The following is an 18636-nucleotide window of genomic DNA, read 5'->3' as shown; positions in this document are numbered from 1 at the left end:
TTTTCTTACCCTTTCTTACCCTACTGATTGCTTAAGATTAAGTTGTTTTTTCTCAAACTACAACATTTTTTTAATTGTTGAAACTTGATTTGAAGTGGATAAATAAGGAGGACAAACAGTTTTGAGTCAGGCTGATAGAAGGAATTAATTTTATAGCAAAATCTGTATTTCGTCATATGTCGAGAGATGCTTATTGCTGAAGAAGTACAAAGTACAACGTTGTTTATCGTTGAAACTTGATTAGACATGAATAAATATGAAGGACAAAGCAGTCTTAACTTGGTTAGAGTTAAGGTTTTATAGGAGAATCCGAATTCGTGCATAACTCGTAAAATAGAGCTTATTTTCGGATTCCTGAAGAATGAGTCTGGTTCTTTCTCATAATACAAAGTTTGTTGTTTATTGTTGAAACTTCATCAGAAGTGAAGAAATAAATGAATGCCTATCAACAAATGTGGGATCTAAACTCTAGTGCTTCCTCTAAAATAATTTCCTTTCTCAATTCAGAAATGTGTGTGTGTAAGTTACAACACCCGTGACACCAAAACGGCTTTCTTTTCTCTCTTTTCTCTACACTCTGCACTGTGAGAACACACACCAAATCAGAAAGGCTTTTTTCTCTCTTTTCTACATTATGGACTGTGGGGACACAAAACCGCTCTCTCTTTTTTTTTTTTATTGTGTGCCAGGGCGTTGTCTCACGTATTAGATTATGCTTACGATACGAATGGGTTTATCAGTCACATCAGAATCCATACATACTGATCCTCCCGTAATAAAATGGTCGGATCTTATCAAACACACTTTGTTTCTTGTGACAATCAAGTCAGCGAAACAGCGTATACACGTCAAGACACTGAATCAAGTTTGCCACAAGAACTCATAAGTTTGGCAGTATTGCTCTGCCGTCAGCAATCATACACCCATTTTATTTTCGTGAGACATGTGCAGGCACCTGTTCATCTACTGTTCTATCACTATGAATTAGTTTATCTATTATCAATAAGGATACTTCTACAACTACTATCAAAGTATGTCCCGACTTCTTATGTTGTCAGTTGCTATATATGAATAAGTGGGTAGCTACTGACAAGCATTAAGCATGTCACACAGCCCAAACATATAACATTTCAGGACACACCACACAGTTAACAACCACCGTGAAGTGTCAAAGCCCAGACATGTAACATTCAACAGGACACTTACACAACACATTCAAATCAAACAGTCAGACAACATACAAGAACATATACCCCAGCCGGCATTGCTCCCTGCCTATTTTCCTACAGCTCACTATGTGTGCGCACACCTTTATTCACAAACTCTTCAACTTATACTCTTTTACCGAAGCTGCTACAGCTCGATTGGCCGAATACCGAATAATCCTAATTCGGTGAATTTGACATCTGCCTTACATGTAACAGATTAGCGGTTTAGCAGTTTTAATTTAGTTTGAGTGAAGGAATTCATTTTATAGCAAAATCCGAAATCGTGAAGAACTCATGAAAGTAAGCTTATTCTCGGATTCCTGAAACTTTAGATTTGCTCTTTCTTTTACTGCAAAGTACAACGTTGGTTTTTTTGTTTAAATCTTTCAAGACATGGTAAATATGAAGGACAAAGCAGTTTTAACATAGTTTGAGTGAAGGAATTCATTTTATTGATAAAATCCCAAGAGTCTGCTGAGAAAAGAGAGTGAATGCGAAGTAGACTTTAACACGGCTCTGGGAGCGAGCCGAGTGCGGGCTAACCGGGAGAATTGCTTGAAAGAAACGCGACACCGAATGAGCGGTCAGAACAAAGCCTCAATACGGTTTTCCCGTGGTGTTTTTGTTGCTGCCTTGTCTTTTGCACAGAGTAAAAGACAAGGCAGCCATCGAATAGGGCCCGATTGTTCCTACTTGGTCAGCCGAGGAGCAAGGGGGGGGGGGGGGGGGGGGGGGAGCAAGCGTTTCAACCAAGCAAAGCTCACCATGGGGAAGGTGGCTATGCCAACTAGCCTGATGCCCTGCTCCCGCAGTGACGGATAATCGTACTCTGGTTTCTCTTCATAACGTACAAGTCTTTCACCTTTTGCTAAAGACTTCTGTGGAGAGCAGCACTAATGAGTTGTTTCTATTTTTGGCAGGCTTTACCTTTGCGGGTGAAGCCCTTTCTGTCTGTGCAAAAGAAATCTTGTTACTGTGCAGAGTGACTTCTCTGAGTAGAGTCGCCTTACTTGTTGCGACTGTGCCGATGTTCGAAGCTGGAGTGCAAAGTTGTTGCTTGAATGGTGCTTGCTGGAGCGTGCGGGAGTGCAAAGTTATACCATTTAAAAGGGCTGAAGAGTGCTCAGTGCAGCGGGTGGGCGGAGGTGCAAAGTGACACTCTGGCCACCTATGGCCATAAAAAGAACAGGGGTGTTAGCGGACAAGTGCGCATTGTGCCAGGAAGGGCCCTCGGACGTGAACCATTGGACAGTTGTCGCTTCTCGACCTTTTGGCTAAGATCAAGTGTAGTATCTGTTCTTATCAGTTTAATATCTGATATGTCCTCTATACGAGGACTACATATTAAATGGATTTTTAGCAATAGGAGTTGAAAAAGTAGCTTGCTCCGTTCACTCCAAGCATTGACCCCGTACTGCAGTGCCGCTGGGAACGGTGCGCTCTTCTCTACTCTTGTGAAAAAGCAAACAGCGGTGCAGGATGCAAGTTTCAGGGAGCCCTAGATGAAACTTTCTTTTAGTCTGCTGAGAAAAGAGAGTGAATGCGATGTAGACTTTAAGCCGGCTATGGGAGCGAGCCGAGTGTCGGCTAACCGGGAGAATTGCTTGAAAGAAACGCCATACCAAATGAGCGGTCAGAACAAAGCCTCAATACGGTGTTCCCGTTGTGTTTTTGTTGCTGCCGCTGTTTGCTTTTTAACAAGAGCGCACCTGTTGAGGGGGGCTCTGGGGGGGCCTGGGTGATGGTGGGTCTCAGGCCCGGGCTGCTGCGACTGGTGTGACCGGGTGGTTTGTTTGTTTGTTTTTTGTTGTTGTTTGTTTGTTTTTTGTAGAGGTCCTCCGGAGTGGGGTTGGGTTGAGTGGGGTGGGGCGGGATGGGTAACTTCTGGGGGTACAGTAGCTCCCAGAATATGGTCGCTGCAGGCCCCGAGCCTGGTGGACATCAGGCCCTCCTGTCCTGTGTTGGCTCCCTGGTAGCGGGGATGCCTATTGCAGCCAGTCCCTGGCTGCCCCCAGTGTATATCCCCATTCTCCCTTCTGGCTCCTGTACACAGCACACACTCACACATGAAGGGTTTTGGGGGCGTGTGTGTTCGGTGGGGTGTAGTGGACTCTGCAGTAGTTGCACTCTGCAGTTCCCACCCCTGTTTTAATTACACCTTAGACATTACTACTTATCAAACACACTCACACACACACATTAGGTCTTGGGGGGTGGTTACACTGAGTGGCATCTGGTGGGCGGGGCTCTTTGGGTATGTAGGCTGCCCAGAGGGCCACGCTCCCAGTTCTACAAGTTTGGCTGCCCCTCAATTTTAATTGCTCACTATTAGAAAATATTGAAGAGCCAGAAGGGTGAGGGGAGGGGTCTTCTTCGCACACCCCTGCTTCCTGGTTGCTGCTCGGGGCGGGAGGGGCCAGGAGGATTAATTAATTGTTCTGCTGGTTTGGGGTCTGTGGTGGCTGGGGGGCTGCTGGCCCCCTGGTGTGCCCGCTGCACTACACCCCAGCGGAGTCGAGGGAGGGAGGACGTGTGGATGTATGGGACATGAAAGTGTGTGTGGTAATGATTGGGCCTGGATCTTGGACTTGCTGTCGCCTGGCCTGCCTGTGCTTCTCCCGATGGGGGGGGCGGCGTGGCCTCTCTCCGCTGCTCGCGACTTCACCCACCTGTGGGCACGTCTTGACTCCCAGGGCACTTGGCCAGGGGTGCTGGGGCAGGCGCTGACCCACTGTGTGGCTGTCTGGGGCGCTTGGCCCTCCTGGGTATTGGGTGGGGCCTCTGTCGGGGGGTTTGGGGGCGCTCGGGCTCCTGGGGCCCGGATCCAGTGCACGGCCCATGTCTGGGCGGCTGGGGCCTGGCGACGTCGGTGGGCTGTTGCCCCTGGCTCCCGGAGGGCCTCTGCCCTATGCTTATGGGGGCTCTTTCCGGGGGCTTCCTCTGCAGTCTTCTGGGTGGATGCGTGGTTGCCCCTGCGGTGGGCTTCCTGGGTTCTGTGCTCTGTGGGGGCTGCTGGTGGCCTGGGTCTTGTGGCCCTCTCTGCCTGCTTCTGATTGCTTGGGGGGGCTGTGGATTGTGGCCCTGTACGCTTATACACTCATAACTAAGCACGGTTATCATGTAGGTCCTGTGCCATGGGTGTTGCATGTTCTCACAAACACACAACCACATTCATTAGTCCAGTAGTATGGTCGCTAAGCAGTTGATGTATTATCATGTCGTCTCAGGTCATCTATATCCACAGCTGTGTTGTATGCGATGTATGTTCTGTTTTTCTCTTCTTTCCTCTTCTTCTTTCCTTGTCCCCCGGTCCGGTTCAGTTCTATTACATGTCATATATTGTAAACAGAAATAAATAAATGGGCATCAAGGGGAGCTTTACATTTATAAAACTTCCCTTGGCAAAGCAAATCTGTTTGGCATCAAAGGTATTCAGACTACAATTCTGCTGCCATAATGCTGAACACGATAAGGGGAAGAAAAAAAAAAGTAAAGAAGACAGTTCTGCCGAAAGCCAGGGACTAGACCTGTTCTAAGTTCTGTACTTTTTAAAAGGGAGCCAACACAGGACAGGAGGGCCTGATGTCCACCAGGCTCGGGGCCTGCAGCGACCATATTCTGGGAGCTACTGTACCCCCAGAAGGTACCCATCCCGCCCCACCCCACTCAACCCAACCCCACTCCGGAGGACCTCTACAAAAAACAAACAAACAACAACAAAAAACAAACAAACAAACCACCCGGTCACACCAGTCGCAGCAGCCCGGGCCTGAGACCCACCATCACCCAGGCCCCCCCAGGCCCCCCCTCAACAGGTGCGCTCTTGTGAAAAAGCAAACAGCGGCAGCAACAAAAACACAACGGGAACACCGTATTGAGGCTTTGTTCTGACCGCTCATTTGGTATGGCGTTTCTTTCAAGCAATTCTCCCGGTTAGCCCGCACTCGACTCGCTCCCAGAGCCGTGTTAAAGTCTACTTCGCATTCACTCTCTTTTCTCAGCAGACTAAAAGAAAGTTTCATCTTGGGCTCCCTGAAACTTGCATCCTGCACCGCTGTTTGCTTTTTCACAAGAGTAGAGAAGAGCGCACCGTTCCCAGCGGCACTGCAGTACGGGGTCAATGCTTGGAGTGAACGGAGCAAGCTACTTTTTCAACTCCTATTGCTAAAAATCCATTTAATATGTAGTCCTCGTATAGAGGACATATCAGATATTAAACTGATAAGAACAGATACTACACTTGATCTTAGCCAAAAGGCCGAGAAGCGACAACTGTCCACTGGTTCACGTTCGAGGGCCCTTCCTGGCACAATGCGCACTTGTCCGCTAACACCCCTGTTCTTTTTATGGCCATAGGTGGCCAGAGTGTCACTTTGCACCTCCGCCCACCTGCTGCACTGAGCACTCTTCAGCCCTTTTAAATGGTATAACTTTGCACTCCCGCACGCTCCAGCAAGCACCATTCAAGCAACAACTTTGCACTCCAGCTTCGAACATCGGCACAGTCGCAACAAGTAAGGCGACTCTACTCAGAGAAGTCACTCTGCACAGTAACAAGATTTCTTTTGCACAGACAGAAAGGGCTTCACCCGCAAAGGTAAATCTGCCAAAAATAGAAACAACTCATTAGTGCTGCTCTCCACAGAAGTCTTTAGTAAAAGGCGAAAGACTTGTACGTTATGAAGAGAAACCAGAGTACGATTATCCGTCACTGCGGGAGCAGGGCATCAGGCTAGTTGGCATAGCCACCTTCCCCATGGTGAGCTTTGCTTGGTTGAGACGCCTGCTTTCCCCCCCCCCCCCCTTGCTCCTCGGCTGACCAAGTAGGAACAATCGGGCTCTATTCGATGGCTGCCTTGTCTTTTACTCTGTGCAAAAGACAAGGCAGCAACAAAAACACCACGGGAAAACCGTATTGAGGCTTTGTTCTGACCGCTCATTCGGTGTCGCGTTTCTTTCAAGCAATTCTCCCGGTTAGCCCGCACTCGGCTCGCTCCCAGAGCCGTGTTATAGTCTACTTCGCATTCACTCTCTTTTCTCAGCAGACTTTTGGGATTTTATCAATAAAATGAATTCCTTCACTCAAACTATGTTAAAACTGCTTTGTCCTTCATATTTACCATGTCTTGAAAGATTTAAACAAAAAAACCAACGTTGTACTTTGCAGTAAAAGAAATAGCAAATCTAAAGTTTCAGGAATCCGAGAATAAGCTTACTTTCATGAGTTCTTCACGATTTCGGATTTTGCTATAAAATGAATTCCTTCACTCAAACTAAATTAAAACTGCTAAACTGCTAATCTGTTACATGTAAGGCAGATGTCAAATTCACCGAATTAGGATTATTCGGTATTCGGCCAATCGAGCTGTAGCAGCTTCGGTAAAAGAGTATAAGTTGAAGAGTTTGTGAATAAAGGTGTGCGCACACATGGTGAGCTGTAGGAAAATAGGCAGGGAGCAATGCCGACTGGGGTATATGTTCTTGTATGTTGTCTGACTGTTTGATTTGAATGTGTTGTGTAAGTGTCCTGTTGAATGTTACATGTTTGGGCTTTGACACGCTTCACTGTGGTTGTTAACTGTGTGGTGTGTCCTGAAATGTTATATGTTTGGGCTGTGTGACATGCTTAATGCTTCTCAGTAGCTACCCACTTATTCATATATAGCAACTGACAACGTAAGAAGTCCGGACATACTTTGATAGAGTAGTTGTAGAAGTATCCTTATTGATAATAGATAAACTAATTCATAGTGATAGAACAGTAGATGAACAGGTGCCTGCACATGTCTCACGAAAATAAAATTGATGTATGATTGCTGACGGCAGAGCAATACTGCCAAACTTATGAGTTCTTGTGGCAAACTTGATTCAGTGTCTTGACGTGTATACGCTGTTTCGCTGACTTGATTGTCACAAGAAACAAAGTGTGTTTGATAAGATCCGACCATTTTATTACGGGAGGATCAGTATGTATGGATTCTGATGTGACTGATAAAACCCATTCGTATCTTAAGCACAATCTAATACGTGAGACAACGCCCTGGCACACGATAAAAAAAAAAAGAGAGAGCGGTTTTGTGTCCCCACAGTCCATAATGTAGAAAAGAGAGAAAAAAGCCTTTCTGATTTGGTGTGTGTGCTCACAGTGCAGAGTGTAGAGAAAAGAAAGCCGTTTTGGTGTCACGGGTGTTGTGACTTACACACACACATTTCTAAATTGAGAAAGGAAATTATTTTAGAGGAAGCACTAGAGTTTAGATCCAACATTTGTTGATAGGCATTCATTTATTTCTTCACTTTTGATAAAAATGATAAGACTGACCTAAAGAATTGGAGGCCCATCACACTTTTAAACTTTGACTGTAAACTTTTTAGCAAGGTTTTAACGACACGGATGTCCTCTGTTTTAGAGGAGGTAATTCACCCAGACCAGGCTTGTGCCATCTCAGAGAGACAACTCACCGACAGCCTCGTACTGATTCGAGACATCATTGATTACGCTAGAGACAGAAACACCCGGCTTGTCATCTTAAATTTAGACTTTGAAAAAGCTTTTGATCGGGTCTCGCATCAATATCTCTTTCAGGTGTTGCAGCAATCGAATAGGGCCCGATTGTTCCTACTTGGTGGGATTTGCTTGGTTGAGACGCTTGCTCCCCCCCCCTTGCTCCTCGGCTGACCAAGTAGGAACAATCGGGCCCTATTCGATGGCTGCCTTGTCTTTTACTCTGTGCAAAAGACAAGGCAGCCACAAACACCACGGGAACACCGTATTGAGGCTTTGTTCTGACCACTCATTCGGTGTCGCGTTTCTTTCAAGCAATTCTCCCGGTTAGCCCACACTCGGCTCGCTTCCAGAGCTGTGTTAAAGTCTACTTCGCATTCACTCTCTTTTCTCAGCAGATTAAAAGAAAGTTTCATCTTGGGCTCCCTGAAACTTCCATCCTGCACCGCTGTTTGCTTTTTCACAAGAGCAGAGAAGAGCGCACCGTTCCCAGCGGCACTGCAGTACTGGGTCGATGCTTGGAGTGAACGGAGCAAGCTTCTTTTTCAACTCCTATTCTTAAAAATCCATTTAATATGTAGTCCTCGTATAGAGGACACATTAAACTGATAAGAACAGATACTACACTTGATCTTAGCCAAAAGGCCGAGAAGCGATAACTGTCCACTGTTTCAGGTCCGAGGGCCCTTGCTGGCACAATGCGCACTTGTAGCAGTGTTCTTTTTATGGCCATAGGTGGCCAGAGTGTCACGTTGCACCTCCGCCCACCCGCTGCACTGAGCACTCTTCAGCCCTTTTAAATGGTATAACTTTGCACTCCCGCATGCTCCAGCAAGCACCATTCAAGCAACAACTTTGCACTCCAGCTTCGAACATCGGCACAATCGCAACAAGTAAGGCGACTCTACTCAGAGAAGTCACTCTGCACAGTAACAAGATTTCTTTTGCACAGACAGAAAGGGCTTCACCCGCAAAGGTAAAGCCTGCCAAAAATAGAAACAACTCATTAGTGCTGCTCTCCACGAAAGTCTTTAGTAAAAGGCGAAAGACTTGTATGTTATGAAGAGAAACCAGAGTACGATTATCCGTCACTGCGGGAGCAGGGCATCAGGCTAGTTGCCATAGCCACCTTCCCCATGGTGAGCGTTGCTTGGTTGAAACGCTTGCCCCTGTGCAATCGACAAGGCAGCAACAAAAACACCACGGGAACACCGTATTGAGGCTTTGTTCTGACCGCTCATTCGGTGTCGCGTTTCTTTCAAGCAATTCTCCCGGTTAGCCCACACTCGGCTCGCTCCCAGAGCCGTGTTAAAGTCTACTTCGCATTCACTCTCTTTTCTCAGCAGACTCTTGGGATTTTATCTATAAAATGAATTCCTTCACTCAAACTATGTTAAAACTGCTTTGTCCTTCATATTTACCATGTCTAGAAAGATTTAAACAAAAAAAAAACAACGTTGTACTTTGCAGTAAAAGAAAGAGCAAATCTAAAGTTTCAGGAATCCGAGAATAAGCTTACTTTCATGAGTTCTTCACGATTTCGGATTTTGCTATAAAATGAATTCCTTCACTCAAACTAAATTAAAACTGCTAAACCGCTAATCTGTTACATGTAAGGCAGATGTCAAATTCACCGAAATAGGATCTAAGGGTATTCGGCCAATCGAGCTGTAGCAGCTTTGGTAAAAGAGTATAAGTTGAAGAGTTTGTGAATAAAGGTGTGCGCACACATAGTGAGCTGTAGGAAAATAGGCAGGGAGCAATGCCGGCTGGGGTATATGTTCTTGTATGTTGTCTGACTGTTTGATTAGAATGTCTTGTGTAAGTGTCCTGTTGAATGTTACATGTTTGGGCTTTGACACTTCACGGTGGTTGTTAACTGTGTGGTGTGTCCTGAAATGTTATATGTTTGGGCTGTGTGACATGCTTAATGCTTGTCAGTAGCTACCCACTTATTCATATATAGCAACTGACAACATAAGAAGTCTGGACATACTTTGATAGTAGTTGTAGAAGTATCCTTATTGATAATAGATAAACTAATTCATAGTGATAGAACAGTAGATGAACAGGTGCCTGCACATGTCTCACGAAAATAAAATGGGTGTATGATTGCTGACGGCAGAGCAATACTGCCAAACTTATGAGTTCTTGTGGCAAACTTGATTCAGTGTCTTGATGTGTATACGCTGTTTCGCTGACTTGATTGTCACAAGAAACAAAGTGTGTTTGATAAGATCCGACCATTTTATTACGGGAGGATCAGTATGTATGGATTCTGATGTGACTGATAAACCCATTCGTATCGTAAGCATAATCTAATACGTGAGACAACGCCCTGGCACACAATCAAAAAAAAAAAGAGAGAGCGGTTTTGTGTCCCCACAGTCCATAATGTAGAAAAGAGAGAAAAAAGCCTTTCTGATTTGGTGTGTGTTCTCACAGTGCAGAGTGTAGAGAAAAGAGAGAAAAGAAAGCCGTTTTGGTGTCACGGGTGTTGTAACTTACACACACACATTTCTGAATTGAGAAAGGAAATTATTTTAGAGGAAGCACTAGAGTTTAGATCCCACATTTGTTGATAGGCATTCATTTATTTCTTCACTTCTGATGAAGTTTCAACAATAAACAACAAACTTTGTATTATGAGAAAGAACCAGACTCATTCTTCAGGAATCCGAAAATAAGCTCTATTTTACGAGTTATGCACGAATTCGGATTCTCCTATAAAACCTTAACTCTAACCAAGTTAAGACTGCTTTGTCCTTCATATTTATTCATGTCTAATCAAGTTTCAACGATAAACAACGTTGTACTTTGTACTTCTTCAGCAATACGCATCTCTCGACATATGACGAAATACAGATTTTGCTATAAAATTAATTCCTTCTATCAGCCTGACTCAAAACTGTTTGTCCTCCTTATTTATCCACTTCAAATCAAGTTTCAACAATTAAAAAAATGTTGTAGTTTGAGAAAAAACAACTTAATCTTAAGCAATCAGTAGGGTAAGAAAGGGTAAGAAAAGGTGCAAATGCCAACCATACATCACTAAAAGGTGGAGCGGAAGTATTCGGCTGCAAGTAGGTGCGAATGCCTGACGATGTATGATCAAAAGAGGGAGCGGAGGTTTTCGGCTGCAAGGTCTGAATGTCCAACCATAATTTGTAAAAACCGGGGAAGAAAAGGCTCGAAAGCCCGACTATACACCATCAAAAGCGGGAGCGGAGGTTTTCGGCTGCAAGAAGGTCTGAATGTCCACCCATAATTACTGAAAAATGGGTAAGAAAAGGTGCGAAAGCCCAACCGCACATGATCATAAGTGGATGAGAAGGTGTTCGACTGCAAGTAGGTGTGAATGTAAGATCATAATTTGTAAAAAGCGGGTAAGAAAAGGTAAGAATGCCCAACCATAAATTATCAAAAGCGGCAGCAGAGTTTCGGCTGGTATTTATCAATGTCTAGATAGATTTCAACAAAAAACAACGTTGTACTTTGCAGTAAAAGAAAGTGCAAATCAAAAGTTTTAGGAATCCGAGAATAAGCTTATTTTCATGAGTTCTGCACGATTTCGGATTTTATGTATAGAATGAATTCATTCACTCAAACCAAGTTAAAACTGCTTTTTCATTCATATTTATCAATGTCTAGATCGACCTCAACAAAGAACAACATTGTATTTTGCAGTAGAAGAAAGAGCAACACTGAAGGATCAGGAATTCGAGAATAAGCTTATTTTCTTATGGGCAAGTGGGAACTGCTTTGTCCTTCATATTTATCAATGTGTAGATGGATTTCAACTTCTTCTACTGCAAAGTCCAATGTTTTTCTTTGTTGAAGTCGATCTAGACATTGATGAATATGGAAGGACAAAGCAGTTTTAACTTGGTTTGAGCAAAGCAATTCATTTTATAGCAAAATCCGAAATCGTGCAGAACTCATGAAAGCAGGCTTATACTCGGATTCCTGAAACTTTAGATTTGCTCTTTCTTTTACTGCAAAGTACAACGTTGTTTTTTTGTTTAAATCTTTGTAGACATGGTAAATATGAAGGACAAATCAGTTTTAACATAGTTTGAGTGAAGTAATGCATTTTATAAGCAAAATCCCAAATCATGCAGAACTCACGAAAAGCTTTTTCTCGCTTTTCACTGCTTTTTACAAACTTTGGTCGGACGTTCACACCTTCTTGCATCCGAACACCTCCGCTTCCGTTTTTGATGATGTATATTTGGGCATTCGAACCTTTTATTACCCGCTTTTTACAAACCATTGTCGGACTTTCACACCTTCTTGCAGCCGAACACCACCTCTCCCGCTTTTGATGATGTATGGTCCAGTATTCTTACCTTTTCTAACACATTTTTCAGCAATTATGGTCGGACATTCACACCTACTCACAGCTGGACACCTCCGCTCCCGCTTTTGATCATACAATGTCGGGACATCGCTCCTTGTCTTACCAGCTTTTTACAAACTTTAGTCGAACATTCACACCTTCTTGCAGCTGAACACCTCCGCTCCCGCTTTTGATGATGTATAGTCGGGCTTTCGAGCATTTTCTTACCCGGTTTTTACAAATTATGGTTGGACATTCAGACCTTGCAGCCGAACATCTCCGCTCTCTCTTTTGATCATACATTGTCGGGCATTCGCACCTTGTCTTACCCGCTTTTTACAAACTATAGTCAGACATTCACACCTTGCAGCTGAACCTCCGCTCCCTGTTTTGATCATGTATGGTCTGGCAATACTACCTTTTCTTCCCCCGTTTGTGAGTAATTATGGCTCGACATTCACACCTACTTGCAGTCGAACAGCTCTGCTCCCGCTTTTGATTATGTTTGGTTGGATATTCGAACCTTTTCTTAACTGCTTTTTACAAACCATGGTCGGACTTTCACACCTTCTTGTAGCCGAACAACTCCGCTCCCGCTATTGATTTTGTACAGTCGGGTATTTTAACCTTTTCTTACCCGCTTTTTACCAACTATGGTCGGACATTCACACCGTCTTACAGCGGAACACCTCAGCTCCCGCTTTTTATGGTGTATAGTCGGGCATTCGAACCTTTTCTTACCCGCTATTTACAAACTATGGTAGGACATTCAAACTTTCGTGTATCCGAAAACCTCCGCTCTCTCTTTTGATCATACATTGTCGGACATTCGCACCTTTTCTTACCCGCTTTTTACAAACCATGGTCGGACTGTCACACCTTCTTGTAGCCGAACACATCCGCTCCCGCTATTGATTGTGTACAGTCGGGTATATTAACCTTTTCTTACCCGCTTTTTACCAAGTATGGTTGGACATTCACACCTTCGTACAGCGGAACACCTCCGCTCCCTCTTTTGATGGTGTATGTTCGGGCATTCAAACCTTTTCTTACCCGCTTTTTCCAAACTATGGTCGGCTATTCACAGCTTCCTCTCCAACATACTTGTATGGTGGGATATTCACACCCACTTGCATCCGAAGACCTCCGCCCCAAATTTTGTTGATATTTAGTCGGACATTCGCACCTTACCCGCTTTTGGCAAACTATGGCCTTCTTGCAGCCAAACAACTCTGATCTTGCTTTTGATGATGTAAGGTTGGGCATTCAGACCTTGCTTCACCTGCTTTTCACCAAATATAGTCGGACATTCACACCTTCTTGCAGCCGAACACTTCCGCTCCACCTTTTAGTGTTCTATCACACCTTGTTTTTCACCGCATTTTATACATTATGGTTGGAAATTTTCAACCACTCTCATCCGAAGACTTCTCCTCCCGCTTTTGTTAATATATTTGAACTTTAGTTTGACATTCAAACCTTCTTGCAGCTGAACCACCTCCGCTCCCTGTTTTGATCATATATGGTCTGGCTACTACCTTTTCTTACCCGTTTGTGAGTAATTATGGCTGGACATTCACACCTATTTGTAGTCGAACACAACCTCTCTCGCTTTTGATGATGTATGGACCGGCATTTTTACCTTTTCTAACACATTTTTCAGCAATTATGGTCGGAGATTCACACCTACTCACAGCCGAACAACTCCGCTCCCGCATTTGATGATGTATAGTCGGGCATTCTCACCCTTTCTCATCAGCTTTTTGCAAATTATGATCTGACATTCACACCTACTTGCAGTCGAACAGCTCTGCTCCCGCTTTTGATTATGTTTGGTTGGATATTCAAACCTTTTCTTAACTTCTTTTTACATATTTTGGTTGGACGTTCACACCTTCTTGTAGCCGAACACTTCCACTCCTGCTTTTGATGATGTATGGTTGGGCATTCACACCTTTTTTTTGCCCATTTTTCAGGAATTATGGGTGGACATTCACACCTTGCAGCTGAACACCTCCTATCCCACTTATGATCATGTGCGGTTTGATTTTCGAAAAGTTTCTTTCATGTTTTCTAGCAATTATTGATGGACATGTAGACCTTCTTGCAGCTGAACACCTCCGCTCCCGCTTTTGATCATACATTGTCAGGCATTCGCACCTTGTCTTACCCACTTTTTACAAACTTTAGTCGAAAAGTCACACCTTTTTGCAGCCGAACACCACCTCTCCCGCTTTTGATGATGTATGGTCCAGCATTCTTACCTTTTCTAACACATTCTTCAGCAATTATGGTCGGACATTCACACCTACTCAGAGCCGAACACCTCCGCTCCCGCATTTGATGGTGTATAGTCGGGCATTCTCACCCTTTCTCATCAGCTTTTTACAAATTATGATCTGACATTCACACCTGCTTTTGATAATGTATTGTTAGGCATTCGCACCTTTTTTTTTACGCATTTTTCATGAATTATGGGTGGACATTCACACCTTCTTGCAGCCGAACACCTCCTCTCCCGCTTATGATCATGTGCGGTTTGATATTCGAAAATTTACTTTCTTGTTTTAAAGCAATTATTGATGGACATTCAAACCTTCTTTTTGATGGTGTATAGTCGGGCTTTCGAGCCTTTTCTTCCCGGTTTTTACAAACCATGGTCGGACTTTCACACCTTCTTGTAGCCGAACAACTCCACTCCCGCTATTGATTGTGTACAGTCGGGTATTTTAACCTTTTCTTACCCGCTTTTTACCAACTATGGTCGGACATTCACAGCTTCCTCTCCACCATACTTGTATGGTGGGATATTCACACCCACTTGCATCCGAAGACCTCCGCCCCAGATTTTGTTGATATTTAGTCGGACATTCGCACCTTACCCGCTTTTGGCAAACTATGGCCTTCTTGCAGCCAAACAACTCTGATCTTGCTTTTGATGATGTAAGGTTGGGCATTCAGACCTTGCTTCACCTGCTTTTCACCAAATATAGTCGGACATTCACACCTTCTTGCAGCCGAACACTTCCGCTCCACCTTTTAGTGTTCTATCACAACTTTTTTTTCACCGCATTTTATACATTATGGTTGGAAATTTTCAACCACTCTCATCCGAAGACTTCTCCTCCCGCTTTTGTTAATATATTTGAACTTTAGTTTGACATTCAAACCTTCTTGCAGCTGAACCACCTCCGCTCCCTGTTTTGATCATATATGGTCTGGCTACTACCTTTTCTTACCCGTTTGTGAGTAATTATGGCTGGACATTCACACCTACTTGCAGTCGAACACAACCTCTCTCGCTTTTGATGATGTATGGACCGGCATTTTTACCTTTTCTAACACATTTTTCAGCAATTATGGTCGGAGATTCACACCTACTCACAGCCGAACAACTCCGCTCCCGCATTTGATGATGTATAGTCGGGCATTCTCACCCTTTCTCATCAGCTTTTTGCAAATTATGATCTGACATTCACACCTACTTGCAGTCGAACAGCTCTGCTCCCGCTTTTGATTATGTTTGGTTGGATATTCGAACCTTTTCTTAACTTCTTTTTACATATTTTGGTTGGACGTTCACACCTTCTTGTAGCCGAACACTTCCACTCCTGCTTTTGATGATGTATGGTTGGGCATTCACACCTTTTTTTTGCCCATTTTTCAGGAATTATGGGTGGACATTCACACCTTGCAGCTGAACACCTCCTATCCCACTTATGATCATGTGCGGTTTGATTTTCGAAAAGTTTCTTTCATGTTTTCTAGCAATTATTGATGGACATGTAGACCTTCTTGCAGCTGAACACCTCCGCTCCCGCTTTTGATCATACATTGTCAGGCATTCGCACCTTGTCTTACCCACTTTTTACAAACTTTAGTCGAAAAGTCACACCTTTTTGCAGCCGAACACCACCTCTCCCGCTTTTGATGATGTATGGTCCAGCATTCTTACCTTTTCTAACACATTCTTCAGCAATTATGGTCGGACATTCACACCTACTCAGAGCCGAACACCTCCGCTCCCGCATTTGATGGTGTATAGTCGGGCATTCTCACCCTTTCTCATCAGCTTTTTACAAATTATGATCTGACATTCACACCTGCTTTTGATAATGTATTGTTAGGCATTCGCACCTTTTTTTTTACGCATTTTTCATGAATTATGGGTGGACATTCACACCTTCTTGCAGCCGAACACCTCCTCTCCCGCTTATGATCATGTGCGGTTTGATATTCGAAAATTTACTTTCTTGTTTTAAAGCAATTATTGATGGACATTCAAACCTTCTTTTTGATGGTGTATAGTCGGGCTTTCGAGCCTTTTCTTCCCGGTTTTTACAAACCATGGTCGGACTTTCACACCTTCTTGTAGCCGAACAACTCCACTCCCGCTATTGATTGTGTACAGTCAGGTATTTTAACCTTTTCTTACCCGCTTTTTACCAACTATGGTCGGACATTCACAGCTTCCTCTCCACCATACTTGTATGGTGGGATATTCACACCCACTTGCATCCGAAGACCTCCGCCCCAGATTTTGTTGATATTTAGTCGGACATTCGCACCTTACCCGCTTTTGGCAAACTATGGCCTTCTTGCAGCCAAACAACTCTGATCTTGCTTTTGATGATGTAAGGTTGGGCATTCAGACCTTGCTTCACCTGCTTTTCACCAAATATAGTCGGACATTCACACCTTCTTGCAGCCGAACACTTCCGCTCCACCTTTTAGTGTTCTATCACAACTTTTTTTTCACCGCATTTTATACATTATGGTTGGAAATTTTCAACCACTCTCATCCGAAGACTTCTCCTCCCGCTTTTGTTAATATATTTGAACTTTAGTTTGACATTCAAACCTTCTTGCAGCTGAACCACCTCCGCTCCCTGTTTTGATCATATATGGTCTGGCTACTACCTTTTCTTACCCGTTTGTGAGTAATTATGGCTGGACATTCACACCTACTTGCAGTCGAACACAACCTCTCTCGCTTTTGATGATGTATGGACCGGCATTTTTACCTTTTCTAACACATTTTTCAGCAATTATGGTCGGAGATTCACACCTACTCACAGCCGAACAACTCCGCTCCCGCATTTGATGATGTATAGTCGGGCATTCTCACCCTTTCTCATCAGCTTTTTGCAAATTATGATCTGACATTCACACCTACTTGCAGTCGAACAGCTCTGCTCCCGCTTTTGATTATGTTTGGTTGGATATTCGAACCTTTTCTTAACTTCTTTTTACATATTTTGGTTGGACGTTCACACCTTCTTGTAGCCGAACACTTCCACTCCTGCTTTTGATGATGTATGGTTGGGCATTCACACCTTTTTTTTGCCCATTTTTCAGGAATTATGGGTGGACATTCACACCTTGCAGCTGAACACCTCCTATCCCACTTATGATCATGTGCGGTTTGATTTTCGAAAAGTTTCTTTCATGTTTTCTAGCAATTATTGATGGACATGTAGACCTTCTTGCAGCTGAACACCTCCGCTCCCGCTTTTGATCATACATTGTCAGGCATTCGCACCTTGTCTTACCCACTTTTTACAAACTTTAGTCGAACAGTCACACCTTTTTGCAGCCGAACACCACCTCTCCCGCTTTTGATGATGTATGGTCCAGCATTCTTACCTTTTCTAACACATTCTTCAGCAATTATGGTCGGACATTCACACCTACTCAGAGCCGAACACCTCCGCTCCCGCATTTGATGGTGTATAGTCGGGCATTCTCACCCTTTCTCATCAGCTTTTTACAAATTATGATCTGACATTCACACCTGCTTTTGATAATGTATTGTTAGGCATTCGCACCTTTTTTTTTACGCATTTTTCATGAATTATGGGTGGACATTCACACCTTCTTGCAGCCGAACACCTCCTCTCCCGCTTATGATCATGTGCGGTTTGATATTCAAAAATTTACTTTCTTGTTTTAAAGCAATTATTGATGGACATTCAAACCTTCTTTTTGATGGTGTATAGTCGGGCTTTCGAGCCTTTTCTTCCCGCTTTTTACAAACCATGGTCGGACATTCACACCGTCTTACAGCGGAACACCTCTGCTCCCGCTTTTGATGGTGTATAGTCGGGCATTCGAACCTTTTCTTACCCGCTTTTTACCAACTATGGTGGGACATTCAAACCTTCTTGTATCCGAAAACCTCCGCTCTCTCTTTTGATCATACATTGTCGGACATTCGCACCTTTTCTTACCCGCTTTTTACAAACCATGGTCGGACTTTCACATCTTCTTGTAGCCGAACACATCCGCTCCCGCTATTGATTGTGTACAGTCGGGTATTTTAACCTTTTCTTACCCGCTTTTTACCAACTATGGTCGGACATTCACACCTTCGTACAGCGGAACACCTCCGCTCCCTCTTTTGATGGTGTATGTTCGGGCATTCAAACCTTTTCTTACCCGCTTTTTCCAAACTATGGTCGGCTATTCACAGCTTCCTCTCCACCATACTTGTATGGTGGAATATTCACACCCACTTGCATCCGAAGACCTCCACCCAAAATTTTATTGATATTTAGTCGGACATTCGCACCTTACCCGCTTTT

The 18636-nt window shown here is 43.9% G+C and overlaps 6 non-coding genes across 6 annotated transcripts; 2 read left to right on the top strand and 4 right to left on the bottom strand.

The window, feature by feature from the left end:
- Positions 1 to 2032: 2032 nt before the first annotated feature.
- Positions 2033 to 2146, top strand: LOC140317436 (U5 spliceosomal RNA). The gene has a single exon (XR_011917750.1). It is a non-coding gene; the product is annotated as a U5 spliceosomal RNA (small nuclear RNA).
- A 316-nt stretch (positions 2147 to 2462) lies between these two features.
- LOC140317033 (U2 spliceosomal RNA) lies at positions 2463 to 2653 on the top strand. The gene has a single exon (XR_011917385.1). It is a non-coding gene; the product is annotated as a U2 spliceosomal RNA (small nuclear RNA).
- Positions 2654 to 5287: 2634 nt separating this feature from the next.
- LOC140317474 (U2 spliceosomal RNA) lies at positions 5288 to 5478 on the bottom strand. The gene has a single exon (XR_011917772.1). It is a non-coding gene; the product is annotated as a U2 spliceosomal RNA (small nuclear RNA).
- A 313-nt stretch (positions 5479 to 5791) lies between these two features.
- On the bottom strand, positions 5792 to 5907 carry LOC140317173 (U5 spliceosomal RNA). Its single transcript, XR_011917509.1, has one exon. It is a non-coding gene; the product is annotated as a U5 spliceosomal RNA (small nuclear RNA).
- Positions 5908 to 8186: 2279 nt separating this feature from the next.
- On the bottom strand, positions 8187 to 8370 carry LOC140317100 (U2 spliceosomal RNA). Its single transcript, XR_011917447.1, has one exon. It is a non-coding gene; the product is annotated as a U2 spliceosomal RNA (small nuclear RNA).
- A 308-nt stretch (positions 8371 to 8678) lies between these two features.
- On the bottom strand, positions 8679 to 8792 carry LOC140317357 (U5 spliceosomal RNA). The gene has a single exon (XR_011917679.1). It is a non-coding gene; the product is annotated as a U5 spliceosomal RNA (small nuclear RNA).
- Positions 8793 to 18636: the final 9844 nt, after the last annotated feature.

The sequence above is a fragment of the Leuresthes tenuis genome, unplaced genomic scaffold, assembly GCF_036924035.1.
Source record: "Leuresthes tenuis unplaced genomic scaffold, fLeuTen1.0.hap1 SCAF_10, whole genome shotgun sequence".
Taxonomy (NCBI): domain Eukaryota; kingdom Metazoa; phylum Chordata; class Actinopteri; order Atheriniformes; family Atherinopsidae; genus Leuresthes; species Leuresthes tenuis.
The sequence above is the reverse complement of the archived record's forward strand: the minus strand, read 5'-3'. Positions and strand labels throughout refer to the sequence as shown.